The 25,935-nt window shown below is 42.0% G+C and overlaps 1 protein-coding gene across 1 annotated transcript in view; it reads left to right on the top strand.

The window, feature by feature from the left end:
* Window positions 1-971: 971 nt before the first annotated feature.
* Window positions 972-25,935, top strand: part of SLC23A2 (solute carrier family 23 member 2) — a 149,107-nt gene continuing 124,143 nt past the window's right edge. The window contains exon 1 of the mRNA XM_082600487.1: window positions 972-1,081. The gene's annotated coding sequence lies outside the window, so the exon portion shown is untranslated. The remainder of the gene's footprint in view (window positions 1,082-25,935) is intronic.

Raw genomic sequence — 25,935 nt, 5'->3', positions numbered from 1 at the left:
TGCGGCACTAGTCGGTTATTACTCGGTTGTAATAGCAACTAGACTGCGGCCTCAAGATGGAAGGTGCTATGAGAGTGCTAATTATTAGGTTTTTGTTTGTTCTTTTGTTTGGCCATGTGTTCAGATACTCTTCAGTAGTGGCTCGCAAAGGGTGAACCCCAGAGAACAGCATTATCATCATCTGGGAACTTGCCAGAAATGCAAAATCTGGAGCCTTACTCCACACCTCTGGCCTCAGAAGCCCTGGGGTGGGGGGGCCCAGCCACGTGCATCTTGAGGCAGTTAAGGTGAAGTTGCGACGCGCTAAAGATTGAGGGCCACGGATTTACCTGAGGCCTTTCCGCTCAGCCGCCCTTACCCAGCGGCATCACCTGGGGGCTTTTTAGAAATGCAGAATCTCGGGCTGCACCCTCACCCACGGAATCGAAACCTGCACTTAAACACGACCCCCAAGGGAGTCTGAGAAGCCTCGGTCTATATTACCATTTTTGTATAATGTAATGAGGATCTCTTCCCCAGTAAGTTAAAAAACCTGACAGCCTAACTGGAGAAACGGTGAAAGTGCCTTGACATCCAAACCATTGAGCTCAAGGCGCCGCAGATTGCTTATCTTCATTGAGAAATGACAGGGCTCGGTGTCAGGCTGGGTAGAAAGGGGGTACGAGGAGGAGGAGACTCCGGGCGAGCACTCCGTGTTCCAGGTGGGTCCCCAGAAGCAGGTGTGACTGGAAGGCAGGAGAAGGGGGGCGATTTCCACGCAGGGGGGCGGGAAATAAAATGAACGTGGCGGACGCAGAGGACGACGAGGTGGGGGGTGCCTGGGAGGCCAAGCGGCTCGCTTAGCTTGGCAGGCGCTGGGGGGGAGCCCCTCCCTTGGGGGAGGCCAGAGGGCGGGGGTCGGGCACAGAGAGGGAGGTGGGTCCGGGCCGGCGCGGGGGCGGGCGGCTCTGCGGCTCCCCGCCCCTGGCCCGCCCCTCCGCGGCGCCATTTTGCAGGCGGCTGTTGCGGGACCGTAGACTGCGGCGGTTACTGCGGAGCCGAGGCGCGGCGGCAGGACGGGAGCCCGGCGATCTGCAGCCAGGTGAGAGCCGGGCCGCCGCGCCCCCCGCCCGGCCCACAGGCCGCACCTGCCGGGCCTGGCCGCGAGGGGCCCGCCGCGCCCACGAGGCCAGCCAGGCACGGCCCCCGCTCGCTGTCAGCGGCGCGGCCTGCGCCCCCACACCCCGGCCCGTTTCCGGGGTCCCCCGGCCACCCTGACCGCGGGGCCCTGCGATGCCCGGCGACCCGCAGCCCCGCCGGACCCCCGGGCGCTCACCCCTGCCTGCGGCCGGAGCCGCCGTGCGCTCGGGCCCTCAGGCCGCGCCGCGGGGAGGCGAGTGGGGTACCCCCGGGACCCGGTCGCCGCCGCCGCCGCCTCCTCCCCGGCCCTCGGCCCGCGCGGCCTGGGGTCGCTCTCCGGTCGGCCCTCCGCAGGCGGTGCGCGCGGGCATCTCCGTGCCCCCAGTAATGCAGGGCCATCAAGAGGGGCAGCGGAGGGGGGTGCATTTTACATTTTTGCCTTCTTTCTCCCCTACAATGGCTGCGCCGAGTAATTTTAGGAGCTCTCGCTCCGACCCCAGGACCTTTCTGTCTGGCCAGTTCCCCGGGGGTCGCCGTCCCCCTTGTTGCCACCTTGCTGGAAAGAGAAATTGTCATTTTCGAGTGTGACTAGTTTATGGGCGCAGAATTTTCTCCTTCCTATGACTCTAGATGTCCCTTTGATGGGCAGCTGATAGGGATTCGGCCTACAGGCTGGGGGTTTTAAGCATGACTGATGGGAAATTCATGATTGTCAATCCAAAGGGTAGGTGAGGGCAACTGCGGGTGGAAGAAAATCACTTATAAGGGATTTCTGGGTCTGAGGCATTAGCAGTTGCTGACTACTTTTAGTCGTGCAGTGATGGGAGAGAGGAGGGGGAAGATGCTGTCCCTGCTGATATTTGGACGTCTGTGTGCAGAGAAGGCTGGGCAGTGTGAGGACGTGCACAGTCTGATTTGAGCTGTCATTAATTGGCATGTGATCTCCCTCACTCAGTTTCTTCCTCTCTGAAGCCAGAGGTTAGAATCACGGATGGTTGGAACATTTAATTTTTATATTTTTGCATTTGAATGCTGTTGGATTGGGGCCTCGCCCTTCCAGGTTGTCTAGACCTGCCTTTTCACCTTTGCATATGACTTGGCCCACTTGGCCCGTGAAGGTGAGTCTGGTGAGATTTATAAAAAGGGCCTTTTGGCTCAGAAATTCTGAATTCTCTCCAGGGTCATGGACTCTATCAGGGTCACTTGTGAACCTATCACTACTGGTCTCTTTTCACTCATCCAAAATTTAATAGCTTTGGGGCACCTGCCTTTTAGAAGCCCAGCAGTGGGTGTGCACAGTGTAAGCCCTCGTGACACACCTGTTAGTTAAAAGGGGGTGAGTAGATGTGTCCAGCTGACAACCTGTTTCACCTGGCAACCTGAACATGAGCTATCTGCTTTCTAGACTATATCGTTGCCAAAATGGTGACCAGCTTCTTTCTTTGAATACCAGGGCATTTCTCTTTCGGTTTCTTTGCTTGGAGTGGGGAGTGATTTTTTTTTTTTTAAAGAAACTAGGTATTTCAATAACTTTTCGTAGTAGTTCCCTCCCGCTCCCAAAGATGGTTGTGTGGCAGTTGTGTTTTCTGACTGTGGCACAGTCAAGCCGAGTTTTAATGTCTGTTAGGATGTTTTAAAAATGCTTATGAAAGTACCTGTGTAGAATATTGGATGGGGTTTTGCTAGGTTTCATGCCACACTGCCTATCTGGTTTGTGTAGCAAAGGCTAGTGGATTTATAATATCATTGCAGAAATGAGTTAGATGTACATCAGCTAATTTGGTGACAAGTGCTGTTAATCCAAATATTATTGACTAAAACCCAATCTTTTGCCTTCAAGTAGCCTAAGGTCTAGTGTGTTGGATACTGGAAATCCTGAGTTGGTTATTGCCACCATCTTCAGTGTCTCCAGAGACAAACCTGGGATCCATTTGGTTACTCATTTCTGGCATCACTGGTGACTTAAGGGTTTTTCCCATTATGGTTAAGGGAATTAAAAGTCAGCAGTCATAATTTGCAATTATATAGTGCTTTGTACTTGTAAATGAAAGCTTTTTTTTTTTTTTTTCTTTTTGCGGTATGCGGGCCTCTCACTGTTGTGGCCTCTCCCGTTGCGGAGCACAGGCTCCGGATGCGCAGGCCCAGCGGCCATGGCTCACGGGCCCAGCCGCTCCGCGGCATATGGGATCCTCCCAGACCGGGGCACGAACCCGTATCCCCTGCATCGGCAGGCGGACTCTCAACCACTGCGCCACCAGGGAGGCCCATGAAAGCTTTTTAAAAACTTTATTTAATCCTCTTACGCTTTATTTATTTATTTATTTATTTATTTATGGCTGTGTTGGGTCTTTGTTGCTGCGCGTGGGCTTTCTCTAGTTGCGGCGAGCGGGGGCTACTCTTTGTCGCCGTGCTCGTGCTTCTCATTGGGGTGGCTTCTCTTGTTTTGGAGCACAGGCTCTAGGCGCGCGGGCTTCAGTAGTTGTGGCTCACAGGCTCTCGGGCGCAGGCTCAGTAGTTGTGACCCACGGGTTTAGTTGCTCTGCGGCATGTAGGATCTTCCCGGACCAGGTCTCGAACCCATGTCCCCTGAATTAGCAGGCGGATTCTTAACCACTGCGCCACCAGGGAAGTCCCTCATGCTATTTTAACTTAAACATTTTGCAGTCCTTCCCTGACCTGTTTCCAGGCCTTGCCTAAAAAACTCCCAACACGCTAGTCTGTTCCCAGTGCCAGGTAACCTCATTAATTCATTTTCATTCCCTGCTGTTTTTCTAGTTATTCTTTCCTCAGAGGGCCTGAGTCTGGGCTTTCTTTCTTTCTTTTGCTGGGGAGCACTCCTGCTTCAGGTTGAGCTGTGAGCTACTACTAAGCGGTTTAAACTGGTCCTTTGTGCTCCTTATGGCACTCTCTTCATTTTCTCCCTGGCTTTGCTATTTCTGGCCTGTTGTTTTGTCACCGGTTCTAGATTGTCGTCTCTCTAAGAATTGAGGTCTGCTTGCAACTTATGCTTTTCACAGGCCTCCCCACATTTAATACATGTATTGACTGCCGACTGTGTGCCAGGTAACGATCTTGGTGCTCTAGATGCTGCATAGAGATTTCTTCCCCACACAGAGCTCACACTCTAGTGTGGAGGCAGACATTGAGACTTTGTGCTCTGAAGAAGAATCTGGCAGGATTGGGGGTATTAAGTGTTGCCGAGCGAGCTGAAATTGTAGGAAATGTAGAACGGGAAGCTCTGAGTCATCTTTGAGTGAAGATGTGAAGGAAGTGAGTCATATGGATATCTGGGGGAAGAGCATTCCCGTGGAGGAAACTGCAGATGCAAAGGCCCTGAGGCAGGAGAAAGAGAATGACTGAGGTCAGAAAGACAATGGGAGTTGAATCATTTAAGGCTGCGTGGCACCTAGGAAGGCCTGTAGATTTTACTTTGAGGCGGGGTAGGAGCCATTGGAGAGTTTTGAATAGAGGACGGATAGAGACATGCTGGTTGTTGATGTGTGAGAATAGAATGAAGTCAGGGTGAGCAGGGTAGGGCTGCAGGGCAGGCAGCTAGTACAGGGCTGAAGATGGTGATTGAGTGGAGGTGGGTGCTGGTGGGGTGGTGGTGAGAAGTGTCGGATTGTCAGGTGGGGCTGAGGAGATTGCTGATGGACCATCTGTGGGGGGTGAGAGAGAGAGTTGAGGGCAATGGCAGGGTTTCTGGCCTAAGCACCTAGAAGGAAAGTGGCTGCCCCAGGAGCCACATGCTGCATGATATGTTAAGTTGCCGTGCCAACCTGATGCAACTAAATGCAGTGGTAAGGAGAGGGTGGATGTTTTGGGGGAGGTCTTCTTCCATGGAAATGTAACTCTTCTTACCTCAGGCAGGTAAGTCCCTCACCTCAGGTCTAGGTGGCCTCTAAGACCCTCCTTGAAAATTTACCCCAGGAAGGAAAGTTCCATCTACTCGTTTTTTCATAACCATCTCTTGCATTACTTCATTTTTTTTTGTTGTTGTTGTTATGCAGGCCTAAAATCTATAAAGGTAGCACAAAAAGCAAAAATTCGGATTCATCAAAAATGGCCTCTGACAAGTCCCTACATCTTAGGAAGTGTGGTAGACATGATTTGCATATACACTATATACAGAAATATCTAAGTATTCAAGTGTAATGGGTACAGTAGTGGATACTGCATAGGCTCATGGAGGATCATACTTAGGACTTCAATCAAGTAGTCTCACTGCCTGTGAACTTTTCAGCAACTTAAGAGTGCAGCTCACAGCCTCTTCCTGTTGGCCATGGTCTTGACTCCAGTTTTTCCTTCATCATTGTTTCTCTGTAGCCTTGATGAGTTCTTCAGTTTCCTCCTTCAGTGAGGGGGTCAGGGTTGCACTGGGCCTCATGTTGCCTGGTTGCCACAAACCATGGCTTTTTATGGTCTGTGGTCCAGAAAGCCTTCTTTATTCACGGGTTCTTTCCACAGGTTTTTCCCAAAGTAGCTGATCTTTCAGTCTCCTTGTGTCAGTTGCCCTGGGGCATCTCAGTGAGTGCCTGGTGGAGGTTCACCCATCTGGGTGGCCACCTCTCTCTCATTTATGTGCATGTGACTCTTACTGAGTTGAATCTTCCCATCTTCTAAGTTGAACTCAAGAGCAGTTTAAAACTCTTCTCTCCAGGAGCCTCTGTAAGCAGTAGAGGGGACCCAAGAAAGACTAGACAGTGAGCCCCATGTGATAGGGCCAGTGCAGTAATGATGGTGCCAATGGTTATTGGCTATGTGCTGAACACTTGAGGTCACTATTGTTGGTTTCAGCAGCTGGCAGCCAACGTGGTTCTGGTCTGCATCTTATCAGTGAAGGAACTGGAGCTTGATAAACTTTTCTAACTTAACTCCTGGGTCTTGAATTCTGCTCTTAATGCTCCGATAAACCTTGGGACCCTCAATGATAGAATGCTATTCCCAAGTCTTGCCTGAAGGTCTGTGTTTCTTAGCTCCTGTTGGCATAGTAGAGAGCAGGGAAACTAGTGTCAGTTGGTCAACAGATGCTTTGCCTAGCACTTCCTGTGTTTACTAATGGCATTTAATCACAGCAGCCCTATGGTAATAGGTATTACTATTCCCATGTTACATCTGAGGATGCTGAAGTTGGTGGTGGACAGCTCCTTGCCCAAGGTCATAGTAGCTGAGTCAGAATTTGACCCAGGGCTGATCTGATTGCCATGCTCCATTGGGTGGGTGTGGGGGAGGGGGAGGTGGGGATGGCATGAATAAAAGTGGAGAGGCTTGGGAGAGGGGTAGAATGTGTCAGGATGGTTGGAGGGAGGCTGAGGATGAGGTAGGTGGAAAGGGTGTACATAGCTTAAAGGTCCTTTTGATACTATATTATGGAGCTTGAATTTTGTCTGGAAGACCACCAAGAAATTCCCAGAAGGGGAGTGACTTGTAGAGATGTGCATTGTAGGAAACTCTGGGGCAGTGTGGAGGGTACATGCTGAGGCTGAAGGAGAACAGATTGTCCTCACTTTCTTCTGCCTCCTCTTATCCATCCTGTTGTTCATTCCAGGCTCAGTGTTTTCTTCTCTGCACCCCAGCTTGGGTTCTTTGTTCCTTCCTTTCCCTCATTTATTCCTGTAGGATCCTCCCACAACCCCCTACCCCAACACATGCACATTTCTTTTATACAGGCTTCCTCTGAGGTGGCTTCGCTTTGTTCAAGTGAAGACATACATGACCCAGCGTTAATTAAACCTGCATTAACTTTGCCATTCTGGACCAAGGCTTCATTACAGAGGTCTTGGTGTAATGACTCTGTGGATGGTCTTCTCCCCCGCTTCTGATGAAAAGCACCGCTTGAAACGCTGTTTCTCACAATTCCGCTGCAGTTGGGATTTCAGTCTGCAATTCCGTGTGGCTTTCTTGTCCCCTCTGCAGTGCTGCCTTAAATTCTTTGCTATCCCCAAAGGCGTATCACCTGGTTGGGGGTACAACCTCTTCCTTGTCTAACATGATAGATCTTAAACTTGAGAGTTTCTCATTCAGAAGGTCTGGGATGGGGCCTGGTCTGCATTTCTAGCCAGTTCCCAGATGATGAGGATGCTGCTGATTGGGGAACCACCAGCACCTGTTTTTGTAAATCAGGTTTCACTGGGACATAGTCATGCCCATTCAAGAGACCATATGACCTGCAAGCCTAAAATATTTGCTATCTGGCCCTTGTAGAAAGTTTGCTTATCCCTGCTTCATAGTAATACTTATGTGGTCAATGCTGAAAAGTTTGAGTTCAGGACTTCCCTTGTGGTCTAGTGGTTAAGACTCTACACTGCCAATGCAGGGGGCATGGGTTCCATCCCTGGTCGGGGAACTAAGATCCCACATGCCGTGTGGTGCAGCCAAAAGCCAAAAAACTTTGAGTTCATATTTTATTATCAAGAGCTCTTCCTTTTTCTTTCTTTTTTTAAAAAATATTTATTTATTTATTTTGGCTGCGTGAGCTCTTGAGGCACGTGGACTCTTAGTTGCGGCATGCAGATTCCTTAGTTGTGGCACACGAACTCTTAGTTGCTGCATGCATGCAGGATCTAGTTCCCCGACCAGGGATTGAACCCCAGCCCCCTTTGCATTGGGAGTGCGGAGTCTTACCCACTGGACCACCAGGGAAGTCCCTCAGAAGCTCTTTCTATATTAAGACATTGCTTCACAAATTATTCCACAGAAGTATGGTATGGGGGAATATATGCATATTTTGAAGTGTTAGGGAGTATAAAAAGCATGACACTTTTAAGTCTTTTTATCTAAAATTAATGTAAAGTTTATATTCTATTCCAGAAACATCAGTGCTTGGTTTAACATGAAACACTTTTCCTCCCTAATCTTTGAGTAAAGTTGATGCTGCTAGACGTGTTACATTTGATCCTGCTTTCACTTTGTTTGAGAAATATGCTATTAAGATTTGCATTTTTTAAACAAATGCTAGAGGGGGTGTGGAGAAAAGGGAACCCTCCTACACTGTTGGTGGGAATGTAAGTTGGTGCAGCCACTATGGAAAACAGTATGGAGGTTCCTCAGAAAACTAAAAATAGAATTACTATACGATCCAGCAATCCCATTCCTGGGCATATATCTTGATAAAACTATAATTCAAAAAGATACAGGGACTTCCCTGGTGGTCCAGTGGTTAAGAATCTGCCTTGCAATGCAGGGGACACGGGTTCGATCCCTGGTCAGGGAACTAAGATCCATATACTGCGGGACAGCTATGCCCGCGCTCCACAGCTATGCCCATGCTCCGCAACTACTGAGCCCACGTGCTCTGGAGCCCGTGTGCCACAACTAGAGAGCCCGCGTGCCACAACTAGAGAGCCTGTGTGCCGCAACTAGAGAGCTGGTGTGCCGCAACTACTGAGCCTGCATGTTCTGGAGCCCCTGCACCACAACTAGAAAGAAGCCCATGCACTGCAACAAAAGACCCCACGTGCTGCAGTGAAGATCCCGTGTGCTGCAACTAAGACCCAACATGGATAAACAAATAAGTAAATAAATAATTTTTAAAATTAAAAAAAAAGATACATGTACTCCTGTGTTCATAGCAGCACTGTTCACAGTAGCAAAGACATGGAAGGAACCTAAATGTCCATTGACAGATGAATGGATAAAGAAGATGTGGTACATATATACAATGGAATACTACTCAGCCGTAAAAAGAACAAAATAATGCCATTTGCATCAATATGGATGCACCTAGAGATTATCATGCTAAGTGAAGTAAGTCAGAAAGAGAAAGACATTTATCACTTGTATGTGGAATCTAAAATATGGCACAAATGAACTTATCTATGAAACAGAAACAGTCTCATAGACATAGAGAACAGACTTATGTTGCCAAGGGGGAGGAGGGGGTAGAGGAGGAATGGAGTGGGAGTTTGGGGTTAGTAAATGCAAACTATTACATATAGAATGGATAAAAAACAAGGTTCTACTGTATAGCACAGGGAACTATATTCAATATCCTGGGATAAACCGTAATGGAAAAGAATATAAAGAATGTGTATATGTGTATAACTGAGTCACTTTGCTGTACAGCAGAAATTAACACAACATTGTAAATCAACTATACTTCAATAAAAAAATAAATTAAAAAATATTTGCATTTTTTGGTCATAAGTTGCGAATATATGCTCTGTGCTTTGAATTCAAATCTGTCAGTTGTTTATCTTTCCCATGCCTTCTCTATCCCAAGATTTTATAAATATGCACGTATATTTTCTCTTAGTTCTTTTTTTAATATTCAGCTATAATTAGTATTTGTATTAGAGTATGGTATGAAGTAAGAATTTTTTTTCTCTACATTAATTCCAACACCATTTATTCATTAATTCATTCTTTTCTTATTAACTTGTTAACCATAATCATATGCTGAATCCTTATATCTGTCATGGGACTTATTGTGTTATTCCATTTATCTGTGTATTCCTTAGCCATGACCTTGCTATTTTCATCATAATAATCCCTTTATAGTAGGCTTTACTATGTAATAGTGCCTACGCTCAATTTTTTTCCCAGTGTGTTTCAGTTTAGGGTTTCAAAATAGCTTTTAATGGGCAGTTTCATTGAATGTATTTTAATTTGGGGAGACTTTTCATCTTTATAATATTGAATTGTTCTGTCCATAAACAAATCTTTTGATTCATACAGATCTTTCATAGGTCTCATTTTTTAGATTCTTCCTAATGTATGGTCTACAGATCACTTATTGATTGCTCTTTATTGAAATACTTGCTATTGAGAATAAGGTGATTTTCCTCCTTCTCCCTTACATATACACTATTTCCTAATTGGTATAAAGCAAGTATACTGCATGCAGTCTATATCTCTTCTAACTGACCTCCTATGTTGTTCAGCTTAGTTAATGCTAGACAAAATCTGTACACTTAACAAAATAAAAAGTTATTTCTTGCTCACATTTTTCTAGGTGGTTCTCCCCTAACTGGTGAGTTGGGTATTTAGACTCCTTCCATCTTATAACACAATTGACTTCAAAATCTGGCCTCTAAGTTTGCCAGACTTTGGCAAATTTTGTGTATGGAAGATTTTTTTTATTGGTCAAGCTTGGAGTTAGTAGTATTTTCTTCCACAGTCTCTTGGCCCTATCCTAGATGAAAGGGAGCTGGGAAACAGAGTCATTTTGTGTGTCAACAAGGAAAATGAAATAGCACTGTGCCTGGTGTACTACCTAACCAAACTGTTATTCTTTTCAGTTGATTCTCTTTAGTTTCTTAGATAGGCAGTCATAATAGCTGCAAACCATCATTTTTTTTTCTTCTTAAATACTTACTTTTCTTAATATAAACTGCAGAGTACTTACAGAACAGGTTTAAATGTGGTAGTGGTCCTTCTTATTTTCAATATTTATTGGAATGCATTATTGTATATAATCTTTAATCATAGTAAAGTGTCCTATTTTCAATGTCTTTTTCACTAAATTACAATATACATAGTGTTTTGAATGAACAAAGTTTGTCACCTTGACGTTGACCCTGGAATTTTATGTACCATAAAAAAAATTCTTGGTAGAGTCTGTCCCTGTTTTTGTGGTAATTCTCCAAATTCAGTTTCCATGCTGATTTAAGGATGACCTCAAATTTCTTGCTGGAAGGAATTATACAAGTTATGTCTTTCCTTCAGGTTCAGATATTCTGTGCTGTTTGCATCTTTTGTGTCAGGGATTCTGACCCTCAGTCTTTGAAAATGTTCTCTCCCTCAGAGAAGTTTTGTGGGTTCTTGTTTCTCGTTATTTTTTCATCCCTGTGAAGATAAACAATATACTAGCAATATCGATTTTTCCCTTTCTGTTCTCCTTTTTGTACCTGCTTTTTGACACCCAGTGTAAGCTGGGGCCCTGCATTTCCAGCAGGGATCCTGAACATCCTAGGAGCAGGAGGCTCCTCTGAACCCACGCAGAAGTCCTGGTAGGTAAATGGGGTAGGGAATCTTTTATTACTTCACTAGATCAATAAAAACAGACATAGGGTCCAATTCACTTTTTCTTTTTTAAAAAATTAATTTATATTTTGGCTGTGTTAGGTCTTTGCTGCTGCGTGCAGGCTTTCTGTAGTTGTGGAGAGCGGGGGCTACTCTTCGTTGTGGTGTGTGGGCTTCTCACTGTGGTGGCTTCTCTTGTTGCAGAGCCTGGGTTCTAGGTGTGTGGGCTTCAGTAGTTGTGGCACGCAGGCTTGGTAGTTGTGGCTCTTGGGTTCTAGAGTGGAGGCTCAGTAGTTGTGGCGCATGGGCTTAGTTGCGCCGCAGCATGTGGGATCTTCCCAGACCAGGCCTTGAACCCGTGTCCCCTGCATTGGCAGGTGGATTCTTAACCATTGTGCCACCAGGGAAGTCCCCAGTTCACTTTTTCTAATGTTTAGTTCATTGCCTAGGGTGATGCTCCACAGTGGTTTCAGTTTTCTTTCAATTTGTTTTTGACTCTGAGATCTTGTACTTATTGTTTTGTTTCTTTTTTGGCTGGGGGGCACACCAAGTGGTTTGTGGGATCCTTGTTCGCCGACCAGGCATCGAACCTGAGCCCGCCTGCATTTGAAGCGCAGAGTCTTAACTACTGGACTGCTAAGGAAGTCCCTTGTTTTGTTTCTTGAATAGGTGTCAGTCAACTCCTAAAATATATTTTCTAGACTTTGTTTTGACTGACTCATTTTTCATCAACATATATATGTCTGTGTGTCTGTGTGTGTGTATCTCAAAAACAAGTGTCACAAAAACATTATATGCTGTGTATTCTGATATTTTCTATTTCTATTTCACTAACTAAAAAAATTAGTTGTGTCACCCAAAGCGATTTTGTGATCTGGTCATGAAATATAAGGCTTGGAAGTAAGGCCTTTGAGTTAGTACGCATAAATAACCTTTTTATAGTATGGTAAAGGAACCACATGAGGTTCTGTGGGAATGACAGGGAAGGGGCACTTGACCGGATAGCCTTAAAAAAAAGCATTATTGAGATATAATTCACACACCATAAAGTCTACCATTTGAAAGGTACGCTTCAGTTGTTTTTAGATTTGTGTAACCATCACCACTATCTAATTTCAGAACATTTTTTTTCACCCCAAAGAGAAACCCCATACCTGTTAGCAGTCATTCCCCTTTCTTCCCTCCCCCTACCAGGCCTTGGCAACCACTAATCTGTACTCTATTTCTGTGAATTTGCCTTATCTGGACATTTCATATAAATGGAATCGTGCAATATGTGGTCTTTTGTGATTGGCTTTTTACTTAGCATAATGCTTTTATGGTTTATCCACCTTGTGGCAAGAATCAGTGCCACATTTTGTTTATCCATTAATGAGTTGATGGACATTTGGGATGTTTCTAGATTTCAGCTATTATGAATAATGCTGCTGTGTACATTCATGTACATGTTTTTGTGTGATCATGTTTTTAATTTTCTTTGGTAAATATCAAGGAGTGGAATTACTGGATTTTATGGTAATTCTGTGTTTAAAATTTTGAGGAACTGCCAAACTTTTGCAAAGTGGGTGCATCAGCAATTTATGATGGTTCCAATTTCTCCACATGCATTATTGTCTGTCTTTGGGTATAGCCATCTCAGTGGGTGTGAAGTGTGTCTTGTGGTTTTTATTTGCATTTTCCTAATGGTGTGGAGCATCTTTTCATGTGCTTGTTGGCCCACTGTATGTCTTCTTTGGAGAAATGTCTATCAAATCCTTTGCCCATTTGTAAATTGGATTGTCTTTTTATTGTTGAGTTGTAAACTTTCTTAATACATTTGACATATGAGTCCCTTATCTGATATATACTTTACAAATAACTTTTACCATTTTATGTGTTTTTACTTTCTTGCTGGTGTCCTTTGAAACTTTGAGCTTTAAATTAAACTTTCTGAAATTTTAATTAAAAACTTCTGGTTTTTAATTTTGTTAAAGTCCCATTTCTCTTTTTTTGTTGCTTGTACTTTTGTTGTCATATCTAAGAAGATTTACCCCTGTGTTTTCTTTGAAGAGTTTTATAGTTTATCTCATAGATTTGGGTCTTTGATCCTGTTTGAATATGGCATGAGGTAGGGGTCCAACTTCATTCCTTTATGTGTGGATTTCCAGTCATCTCAGCAACATTTTTTGAAAAGGCTATTCTTTTCCCCATTGAATTGTCCTGGCACCCTTGTCAAAAATCACCTGACAAATGTTAAAATTTATTTCTGAATTCTCAATTTTATTCTGTTGATTTATATGTTTATCTGTATACTGGTACTATACTGTCTTAATTACCACTGCTATGTATTAAGTTTTGAAATTGGAAAGCGTGAGTCCTCCATTTTGTTCTTTTTCTAGATTGTTTTGGCTATTCTGTGTCCTTTGCATTTCCATTTGAATTTTAGGATCAGTTTGTCAATTTTTGCCAAAAAGGCAGATGGAATTTTTGATAGTGATTACACTGAATCTGTAGATCAATCTGGGTAGTATTGTCAAGAATTATATATATATTTTTAAACATCTTTATTGGAGTATAATTGCTTTACAATGGTGTGTTAGTTTCTGCTTTATAACAAAGTGAATCAGTTATACATATACATATATCCCCATATCTCTTCCCTCTTGCGTCTCCCTCCCTCCCAGCCTCCCTATCCCACCCCTCTAGGTGGTCACAAAGCACCGAGCTGATCTCCCTGTGCTATGCGGCTGCTTCCCACTAGCTATCTATGTTGCGTTCGGTAGTGTATATATGTCCGTGCCACTCTCTCACTTTGTCCCAGCTTACACTTCCCCTTCCCCATATCCTCAAGTCCACTCTCTAGTAGGTCTGCGTCTCTATTCCCCTCTTGCCCCTAGGTTCTTCATGACCATTTTTTTTTTTTAGATTCCATATATATGTGTTAGCAAGAATTATATATTTTTAATTGAAAAATTTCTTGAGAATATACGTATCTGCACTAGGAGCAATACATTCTGATATTTTCTTCTAGTCTGTTCCATTCTTTTATTTATTTTTTAATTAAAAAAGTTGCTGGCCCCAGCCCACTGCACTGATTTCTCTGCTCACTCTGGTGAGTCATTATCTGATGTTTGAAAAACATGCTTCAAGTCAGTGGTCCTTAACCTTGACAGCAAATTGGAATCAACTAGGGTGCAGTTGATCAGAATACAGCATAAGCATAGAGGTTTTAAAAAATCTCCCAGGTGATTCCGGTGTGCAGCCAGGTTTTGAAAACCCTTGCTATAAATGAACTAAATTGCAGATATTTACCGCTTTTAAAGACTTTGCATAGTTGACTAAACATACTGTGAGATCCTCATGTGTGGATCATTAGGTCACTTTGGTGAAGAATGTATTAGAGAGGTCTATGCACTTTCTCTTAATTTAGTATGATCACTGATGTTATTCTCCCAAGAAATGATTTTGCTTTTGACTTCCTCCCAGGTATGTGTAGTTGTCCCTAGTCTGTACAGAGAGCAGGGATAGAGTGGAGTCCCTGGAGAGTATCTGTTATTTCTCAGGAATTTTAGTGTTCTTTTTCTTATCGCTCTAGGAAATGGGGTGATTTGAGAAGAATATGCAGGAAATTCACAGTGATTTTAGGGATTATGATATGGAGAACACAGAAGCTGTTGGTTAGAATCGCTCTTAAAGTATATGAAGCAATTGGTCAGAATTAAGATAAGAATTACTGGAAAAAGTTCTGGAAGTGGGACTGGTGTCCTGTCTTAGAGATATTAAGGAATATTAGGATTGTGGTGAAAACTCATACATAAAATAATTTCGTTTACTCATTGATGATCCTTTTTTTCTGATTTATTTGAAAGTAAAATGTCTGTGTGTATATGCATGCATACATATATGTTTATTTGTGTGTGTTTCAAAATAGAGATCATACAGCGGCTTTTTTTGTTTTTTGCTGTGGTGAACATAATACAGTGGTGAACAGCCTTGTACGGAAATCTATATGCATCTTTCTGATTTTTCTTCAGACTACATTTTTGGAGGGGATATCATTTACATTTTTAAGGCTTTGATACATATGTAACATACATGCCAGATACTTCTGCATCCAGGTTAGGGAATTACTGTTATTATTTAAACTTAAAAAATTTTTTTTAAACAATTTGGCTGAAGGATAGAACCATGTTTCTTTTGCTTTTCTTTGATAACTAGTGAGTTTGAACACTTTTTAATGAGGTTTTTTTGCCATTTGTATTTTGTTTGGCTTACTCATTTCTTTCACCAATTTTTCTACTCTTGTGTTCATCTTTTTCCTGGTGATTTATAGCAGTTCTCTTTTTTAAATTTATTTACTTTATTTATTTTTGGCTGCGTTGGGTCTTCGTTGCTGCGTGTGGGCTTTCTCTAGTTGCAGCGAGTGGGGGCTACTCTTTGTTGCAGTATGCAGGCTTCTCATTACTGTGGCTTCTCTTGTTGCGGAGCATGGGCTCTAGGCACATGGGCTTCAGTAGTTGTGGCTCGTGGGCTCAGTAGTCATGAGCTCTAGAGTGCAGGCTCAGTAGCTGTGGCACAGGAGCTTAGTTGCTCCGCGGCATGTGGGATCTTCCTGGACGAGGGCTCGAACCTGTGTCCCCTGCATTGGCAGGCGGATTCTTAACCACTGCGCCACCAGGGAAGCCCAGCAGTTCTTTTCATATCCAGGATATTAGCACTTTAATAAATGGTACAGATATTTTGCCCATTTTGCCTTATAATTTTATTTTATGATGTATTCAAGACATACATTTTTTTTTTTTTTTTTTTGCGGTACACAGGCCTCTCACTGTTGTGGCCTCTCCCATTGCGGAGCACAGGCTCCAGACGCGCAGGCTCAGTGGCCATGGCTCATGGGCCTAGCCGCTCCGCAGCATGTGGGATCTTCCCGGACCGGGGCACGAACCCGTGTCCCCTGCATTTGCAGGCGGACTCTCAACCACTGTGCCACCAGGGAAGCCCAAGACATACATTTTTTATTTGTAGTTCATTTTTCTTGGGGTTTAGTTTTCAAAATAAAAATCTAATCTTTTTTCAAAGGAAATATTTTTCTTAAAGATGAATAATCAGAACATGATTTTGTTTAAAATATTTTTTAGATTTCAAATTTGCTTGTCTGTTAAAATATGCTTGGGATATATATATATATATATGCTTGGGATAATCAGCTGAATTAAAAAATAAAATTTGAACTTGAAGATTTTTCAACATCTTGGTCCCAATAAATGGGAACTTTAAGTGGTATGGTCTGAAAGTTGGGTGCTCTTATTCTAAGCAGCCAGAAAGTGAGGCTAGGTGTCATTTATAAACTTTCCACTCAAGTTTTAAATTTCGGTACTTTTGGTGTTTAGTGCTTGTCCCTTTGGGCACATATGATGTCTATTTTGGGTTGATGGAGCTCTTGTGCCTTAATTCCTTACTTTTGCTCCAGTACTATTAAAAAATAAAATTTGAGACTTTTGCATCATACTTTGATAATAGCCTTATGTGACTCTGATGATATCCTTTAGGCTTTTTTCAAAAAACGGGCTTCCCCTTGTATTCCAGGTCTCTAGAAACACTCATCCTAACTCCATTTTAGGGCTAACTCCTCGAGGTTGTGGGCGGGGAACTTAATGTAGCAGCAGCATGGAGTAGGCACGAAGAGCCCTCTGCCATCCTGGCACTGTTTTCCTCTCCGTAGCTTCTCAGGAGAAATGAGTCTCGTCTGGGTTCTGGTTATCTTGCTGCCTCTACTGGGTGTGAGTCTCTGCTGTGGGATTTCTAAACCCTTTGTGTTCATTCTCCCACCCTCCTTTGTTGAGCACCATCTTTGGGCAGAGTGCTGGGTCAGGCACTGGGGCACAGTTCGGGAAAAGCAGCCTGTCTGGGACTCTGGCATGACCATCTCCAGGTCTTCTCTGGTTTTGAGTTCAAAATTTTGACTCCCGGCCTTTTAATCTGATCATTATCTAATTGTGATCACTCCTAGACATTTTGGAAAGGTTTTAAGAGGTTGTTTTTTTTTTTTTAATTGAGGTATAGTTGATTTACAGTGTTGTGCCAATCTCCGCTGTACAGCAAAGTGACTCAGTTTTACACATACAGACATTCTTTTTTTTTATATTATTTTCCATTATGATTTATCCCAGGAGATTGGATATAGTTCTCTGTGCCATTCAGGGAACCTTGTTGATTATCCGTTCTAAATGTAATAGTTTGCATTTACCAACCCCAAATTCCCAATCTTTCCCTCTCTCCCTCCCCCTTGACAACCACAAGTCTGATCTCTATGTCTGTGAGTCTGTTTCTGTTTTGTAGGTAGGTTCATTTGTGCCATATTTTAGATTCCACATATAAGTGATATCATATGGTATTTGTCTTTCTCTTTCTGACTTACTTCACTTAGTATGATAATCTCTACTTGCATCCAAGGAGTTTTTGGGTTAGTGTACATAAAACAGGCTTTTCAGCTTGATTGAGCTGGGCAGTGCTCATTCACACACTGAGGCACAGTCTCCTAGGGAAAATGGAACCATTTGTGTTAGCCAAGTTTGAGTTACTATCACCACTGATCATTGCCATTGGCTTGTGATATTAACTTGGTTATTTTGCCAAGAATATAAATCAGGTAGATTGGCAAGACCCCCCATCTTTCTTGAACTAAGTTTTTATTATCTCATTTGTAATATGGGATTAAATAAGTGAAGGAAGGCATCTTATTTTTTTCGAAAGACAGTTGCAACTTAAGCATGTGGGCAAAAATTTTAGTGACTTTTTTTGCATATGTATTTATGAATTTTAAACTTTTTTTCTAATCACAAATATAATACACATTCATAAGTAATGTATAAAACAAAAAGGCATAAAGAAATGACATCACCTGGAATCTGACACCCAGGGAGGATCACTGTTAATGTTTAGGTAAGTGTCTGTACTGCCTGGCTTTTCAAATAAGTGTAGTTTTTATATAAAAATGATGTTCTGCCTTTTTTCCCCCCACTTAGTAGCAGTTCATGACTATTTCCCCATGTCATCAGATAGTGTACTATAGAATGGCTTTGTAGTATTTTATCATAAAGTACTTTACTGTCATAATTTACTTAGACTTGTTCTACAACTAAAGTTAATATAATTATACTCATCTAGTTATTTTCTAGAACAGTGATTTTATTAGATATGCATTTTTTAGAGATGGATGTTACATATATTAAAATGATTTTGAGCAAAAACATCTGGCTGAAAATAATGGTGACTGTTTCTCTGACCTTGGAATGGAAAGGGACTTTCTAAGCATGAAAGTGATAGAAGAAATTGCAAAAAGATACTAGATTTGACTTAAGAGAAATTAATTTTAAAAATCCTTCATTTCAGGTGGTATAAACAAAATGGAAAAAGCAGTCTTTTGCTCTTTCTGGGGGTAATTTTGCAACCCAACAAAGAGTTAATATGCTTAATTTATAAGGAGCTCTTACAGATGAATAAGAAAAAAAACAAACCTATTGAAAAAAATGGGCAAAAGGCACAGTTCATAAGAGAACTGTAGTCATATGGATCAAAGAAATCAGGATTAAAACCAGATGTCATTCTTTGCATGTCATATTTGCAAAAGTTAAAAAAAAAAATCTAGGAATGGCAAGTGAGGTTAACATACAGTTTTCTTCTCTTGTGCTTTCTTTGTTAGCTTGTCAGTTTTTCCAGAAGAAATTGGGAAGGTTACCAATTTCGCATTTCTTACCAGGAAGATTAGGAAATAACTGGCCTGTGAATTTGTCTGAGTCTGGCACCTTTCTTTTTTTTTTTTTCAATAAATTTATTTATTTTTATTGGCTGCGTTGGGTCTTCGTTGCTGTGCGCGGGCTTTCTCTAGTTGCGGCGAGCGGGGGCTACTCTTTGTAGTGGTGTGCGGGCTTCTCATTGCGGTGCCTTCCCTTTGTTGCCGAGCACAGGCTTTAGGCACGCGGGCTACAGTAGTTGTGGCATGCAGGCTCAGTAGTTGTGGCACGCAGGCTCTAGAGTGCAGGCCCAGTAGTTGTGGCACACGGTCTCAGTTGCTCTGTGGCATGTGGGATCTTCCCGGACCAGGGCTTGAACCCGTGTCCCCTGCATTGGCAGGTTGATTCCCAACCACTGCACCACCAGGGAAGTCCCTCGCACCTTTCTTGTGAATAATTGTTTGCTTTCGTACTTTTCTCTATTTGTTTATTGTTACTTGTTCAGGATTTCAAAAAACAGTTTTCCTAAAAAAATTGCTCATTTCATCTAGATTTTCAGGTACATACACATGTGCTTCTTTTATAAGTCCTTTAAAATATACACACTAAATGTAAAAGCATGAAGAGTATATAGTATTTTTGTGTTTGTCCTTGTTTTCAGAAGATATTCTTTGTTATATTCAGCAAGTATCATTTTAATTTTAATTGAAGAGGTTTTGTTTTTGTTTGTTAAATCAGGAGTAGGTGTTTTGTCAGCCTGTTTGGCATCTACTGAATTGATATAATGATTTAGCTGCTCAAAGTTTCTGGGCTGTGAATGGTATTGGCCCTGGGGTTATCTCTTTCCTGCTTCTGAAGTGTTAACATCCCTTTTTAAGGAAATGGTAAGATGCAAAAATGACAATTCTGTATTATTCCTACCACATTTTTTTGGTGACTTTTTTTTCTCTAGGAAATCAAAGTCTGGAAACCCCAGCATGTAGCACTTTTGCACACCCCAATTAAGAAATAAGAGAGGACTTCCCTGGTGGCTCAGTGGTTAAGAATCTGCCTGCCAATGCAGGGGACTCCGGTTCGAGCCCTGGTCTGGGAAGATCCCACATGCTGTGGAGCAACTAAGCCTGTGCGCCACAACTACTGAGCCTGCGCTCTAGAGCATGTGAGCCACAACTACTGAGCCCACATTCCACAACTACTGAAGCCCATGCGCCTAGAGCCTGTGCTCTGCAACAAAAGAAGCCACCGCAATGAGAAGCCCGCACACCGCAATGAAGAGTAGCCCCTGCTCACCGCAACTAGAGAAAGGCCACTTGCAGCAATGAAGACCCAATGCAGCCAATAAATAAATAAATTAATTAATTTATTTAAAAAAAAAAAAAGAAGAGAAGCACTGTGAACAGTTTCCTGTGAGTGCGGAGTGGCCTTTTCTGGGGGAAAGTCGGGTGGCACGTCATTGTTCTCCCTCCACGTGACGTTTGCTTTGAAATGCTCTCAAGGGCCTGGGCTATGATGTCAGCCGGGTAGCCTTGTGTGCAAAGGGCAGGTTTTCATGTTTCCAGAGTACAGTGGAGCCTATGAAGGGGAGAGGTGTTACAGGGCCACATGACAGAAGTTCAAGGATGCTCACTTGATAACTCAGTCTTGTTTTTGTTGAGTGGCTCCTCCTGCTTAATTCCTTTCTCAAGATTCCTTTCTTCAAAGTATGTTTGCATTTCCTCAATATTACTGAAAGAACCTCTGACCCAATTCTGTGTTTTGGTCTACGCTACGTTCAGTAGCGTAGAAAGTGAGTTTTTCCAAACATTCATCTTACCAATCAGCTTAAAAAAATACTTTCCAAAAATAAGTATTCATAGAATCATAGTACTTTCACTTTCAAAATTTTTTCTGTGATTTGTCTAAATGATATTTTGTTAATTGCAACTTTGCCATCATGGAACCTTTTTTTAAAACAATATTTTTTAGCTTTTTAAATGATTTATAAAAGAAGCATGTGCATGTTGGAAAATAATTCTGTCAGAATTGGATAAAGCAAATTTTGAAAGTCATATAGACTCTTATGCCCCCTACACTCAAGGCAGCTTGATGTTTAGCCATCCCAACCCATTCCTGTGTCCACAAATATGTTCTATGTAATTATACTTTTAATAAAAGTCAGATTATAGGGCCTCCCTGGTGGCGCAGTGGTTGAGAGTCCGCCTGCCGATGCAGGGGATACGGGTTCGTGCCCCGGTCTGGGAGGATCCCATATGCCGCGGAGCGGCTGGGCCCGTGAGCCATGGCCGCTGGGCCTGCGCATCCGGAGCCTGTGCTCCGCAACGGGAGAGGCCACAACAGTGAGAGGCCCGCATACCGCAAAAAGAAAAAAAAAAAAAAAAAAGTCAGATTATACTATACATGTTGTGCAACTTGCATTTTTCAAAGTACAAAGTATATAATTCGTTTCACTAAAAATAAGATATTCTTTTAAAGCTTTTCTTGTTACTTTTTTCCATGTTCTTTCCACTATTCCTCTTCTTAACTAATCTTCACTGATGGATACCTCCCTTTTGACTCTGTAAATTTTTAATAAACATAACTTAAAATTGATTTATGGTTATGAAGATTTTATTTTGGAAAGTAAATTACCCCCCCCCCTTTTTTTGGCAGGAGAAAACCATAATTTCTCTATTCATATTCTAATCATTTAAAATGACTAGTATTTTTTGTCCCAAACAGCAAAAGACCAATGTTTAGTTGCTGAAATTAAAAAAAAAAAAAAAATACAGGGTCACTGGAGGCTCGTTGAATCCTGGAACGGGTATAACTCTGATGGCATTTGTGTGCTTATTTACCTAGAGTCATCTGTGAGTGGCAATGCTAAGTTGCCCTAGAACAGTGAAGTTGAAAGATTCACAGCCTAAATATTTTCCAAAGAAGAACTTGTTGGTATCTGGCTAAACTATAGTCATCTCATACGTTTTTCTTTATAATGGAGGGTCAGGCTCATAACTGGTGTTGCACTGACTGTTCCAGAGACGCTGCCTGAGTCAGGCTATGGGTTTTTATTGTGAAATGCATGCATAGGTACAAGCATGTATAAAACACATTCATTTAATAAACGATAAGATGAATATCTGTCTACCAAGCTTAAAAAAACAGAACGTGACCCAGCTTTTTTGGAAGCACACCCCACCCCCCAACGTATTGATGCATTTTTAAGAAGCTTTAAAAGAAAGTGATTTTTGAGTAATTAAGTCTTCTGTTTTCCCACAAATACAGTACCTGCAGTTTATTCTAGTGGTGGCATTGAAGGCAATGTAGAGTCATAATGAAAGGTGAGGGTTCTGCTGTCACAGTCCTGATGGGCTCTGTCCCCTGTCTTGTCACGTCTCCTATAAGCTCCAGGACCTTGACCAGGAGACCTCACCCCTTCTGGGTTTTCTTACTTATAAAGTGTGGGCCCAGTTTTTCCCAAGGGTTGTTGTGAAGATGGAATTTCACACATACGATATATAGTACAATGCCTGGCACATAGTGAGAACTAAAATCTTTAAAAAGTTTAAAAAAATTGAGGCCCTGTGCTAGGGAATATGGAATTAAAACAATTATCAAGAAAGCCCACTGGGTAACAAAATTGACTTCTTCTGGTGCTCTAAAATACTGTCTTTCAAAATATTTTGTGCAAATGGAGAGTTAATTTTTAAGGGACTGAAAAATTTGTAATCCTGCCCAGGGATGCATTAGGGCCTTGGAGATATTCCTTTAGAGGGAAGAAGTAATAGAGCGAGTTCTAGGATTGAGCATGGCCCATTGAAAAGTAGACTGCATAAACCTCCTGCCAGGTTTATTATTACTTTTTATTTTGATTTACCATTTGTTTTTCTCTGGCTAGGTCTTAACTCCACTAACTGGGACTCCACATGCTGTTTTGAGCTTGGGCTTCGGCAGCACAAGGAAATGTAGCTCAGCAGCTTGTAATGGAAAGAGTAACGACAGGTCTGCATCTGAAACACGATCTTTCTTGTTCTGCATTTTGTGACAGAGTTGTGCTGATGGTACTTTTGTGCTTGACTTTGCCCTTTGCACGTGTCAGCAAAGGTCTAAATGCAATCCTGGGAATAATTGGTAGGTTAATGCTAATGATAAGGTAATACTTTTTAAGGCCAAATTCCACATAAGTAGATTAAACTAGAAAACAAACAGGCATGGTCTTGCCACTTATACTAATTACAAGGTAGGAGGTAAATATTTTCATTTTCATTTACGTGCTTTTGACTTTTTTTTAATCCACTAACATTTGAGTGCCTGTTGCTGTTGGGGTTCTTGGTCAGGGTAACAGGTGTGAAGCCTGGGGGTAAAGAAATTGAAGACCTGTTCCCTCGCTCTTATTCAGGTATTCAGCAATTTAAGTAGTGAGACTAAGCACAAATACATTACTAAGGAACATTCCTTTTTTTCTCTCCTTTCCTTCTACCATCTCCCTCATCCTAAAGCTTGATGGGCATTTTGGTTATTTAAAAATTTTTGCTATTATAAATAATAATGTAGTGAAATTTCTTGTACATAGTTTGGAGAGACTACCCATAAGTAAATTTCTAGCCGTAAAATTTTTGGGCACAGTGATAAGATTTTCCAGTTTTTAAAATTTTGATAGATATTGGCAAATTGAGGATTGAGAAGCTGCAAGAATTTATATTCCTACTGATAAACATTCTCTCATTTTGTCTTGTCAAGATGAAATTTATTCAGTATGGTGAATGTCAAATACTACATCAATGATATTTTTGTCTGTTGAATTTTAATTTACATACAGTGAAATAAATTCACTAGGTGTACAGTTATAAGAACTTTCAAAAATGCTTAGAGGGAATCATTCCTTTTTAAAACATATTTTTTATTTTCTAATAGAAGCTATGCTTGCTATTTTAAAAAATAAATAAAACTTGGGAAATTACAAAAATTAGGAAGAAGAAAATATCCTTGATCCTCTACTTAATGACATCACTGTGAATATTTTTGTGTATTTCTTTCATTTTTTTGTTTTCTGTGGGTATTTTTTTTTCCTTAAGCCATCATCATTAAATTGTATGTTTTGCATTCTTAAAAGTAATAATGGCTAAAGATAAGGGAGGTGAGGGGAAGGCAGCTGTGTTTGGGGATATCTGCTAAATAAATGGTCTCCCAATCCCAGAGTTTCAGTTACCATTTTTATATTTCAATTCACAAATCTCTTTCTCTGCTCTGTTCTTTCATAGAACTTCTCTCAATTTCTGGTGGTCTTTGTTGGACACTTGTCAGATGTACGTGCCACCACCAGCTCAAATTCAACATGTCCAAACTTCATTCATTACTTGCCTGTCAAATCCATTTACTTATTTCTGAAGGGGGAACATTCTTGTTCTCCCAGAGGTCATCTTTGACACCAAGTCTTAGATTTTTCTTTTTTTTAGAAATCACTCCCACTATCCATCCCTTTTTCTCCTTGTTGTTTCCATCATCCCACTTGCCAAGATCTGTATAGTTGGATTAACGCAGTAGCTTCTTAATGTCCTATCTTGAGTATCCAGCGGTGGACTCTTGCTACTCTTTTATCACCTGTCCAGAAGCTCATGTGTCCTAAGGCTGTGTTGCATTCACATTGGACTCTGGAGACTCCAAAGACCCTGTGAGGGGTTTCCTTCCTTCATCTCCTGCAGTGTGCCCTGGTTAGCCTGTTTTCATGCCTGCCTCTGGACTGACTCCATGGTGGCCTCCTGCTCAGGACTCTCCATCTTTCAAGGCTGGTGCCAAGTCCCAGTTCCCAAACGTCATTTCTGACAGTTTCAAGCCCTGTTGAATTCCTGCTTTTCTGAGCTCTCATGCACTGTTTGATAATTAGGCAGTGTTTCTTTAATTCACTAGTTGTTCCAGTCTGTCCAGGTATATTGCTTCACATGTACTCCCATTTCCATTTCAGTGATTAGATAGTTGTGGCAGTTCAGGAAGCTAGCCAAACAGTTGGTTTATTCCATTTTCTTTGAGACTATCAGTACAGATGCTAAAATACTGACCTCTTACTAAACTGAGAAAAAGAGAAGGCTTGATAGTACCTTTCATCATTGTTAACAGGAGCATATAGGGACTTCCCTGGTGGGCCAGTGGATAAGACTCTGTGCTCCCAGTGCAGGGGGTCCGAGTTCGATCCGTGGTCAGGGAACTAGATCCCGTATGCTGCAACAAGAACCTGTATGCCGCAACTAAAAGAGCCCACACGCGACAACGAAGAGGCCACACGTGACAACAAAGATCCTGTGTGCTGCTACTAAGACCCTGAGCAGCCAAATAAATAAGTAAATAAATATTTAAAAAAAAAAAAGAGCATACAGGTGAGAGTTCACTGCCTGGGCATTCATAGCTGAGAGCAACAGCTCTGCCCAACCCATGGAGCCTACAGACTGGGTGCTGATTCAGGCGCATTTTAGAAGTTGATTGAACTGCCACAGACATGGAGGGACTTGGATATAAACTGGATCAAAAACTGAGCAGGGAAAGGAAATTTCTATTTTATTGGAGGCTGATTTCTGAGAGGCCTCGCTGTGTCTGGTAGTTCTGGTGTTTTTGGTTTACAGATTCTTCATGCCGTTGACGTCAGTGTCCTACTTTCTCGTTACTAAACATGTTATATGAAAATGCTGTGTTGTTTATAGTTTGATCAGTAGCAACAAGAGAAATATTTACCAGAGAAATTGGGTAGTTTTGCAAAACTATATAAACACTGATGATGATTACAGAGCTTGCATAAGAAGGTAAGGAAGGAAGATTGTAATGGTTATATGAAAGAGATTCAAAGCATATTAAAACAACTCTGGCCTTTTCAGTTGGATATATTTTAACATCAACATGTTAGTGTTGGATTAAGACCAACTGTCTATAAATTGTCTAAGTTGTTTGCTGACTTTCTGTTTGGTATGGAAAAACCTCATCAATAAATTTGTCCCATTCCCTCTGATGATAATTTGTTTTAAATACAGGTATTTTGTTTTAGGGTTGCCATGTAAAACCAGAACCTGCAATTTAGTAATTATAAAGCCCTTTTGGATTTGAGTAGTGTTTACCCTTGGATGGACCCTGTGTTTTATTTAGATTTCTTATGCTGGTTCTGAGCTTCTCAAAAAGAGCC

The sequence above is a fragment of the Mesoplodon mirus genome, assembly GCF_964341445.2.
Source record: "Mesoplodon mirus genome assembly, chromosome: 15".
NCBI lineage: Eukaryota > Metazoa > Chordata > Mammalia > Artiodactyla > Ziphiidae > Mesoplodon > Mesoplodon mirus.
This window is presented reverse-complemented; position numbering and strand designations above follow the sequence as displayed.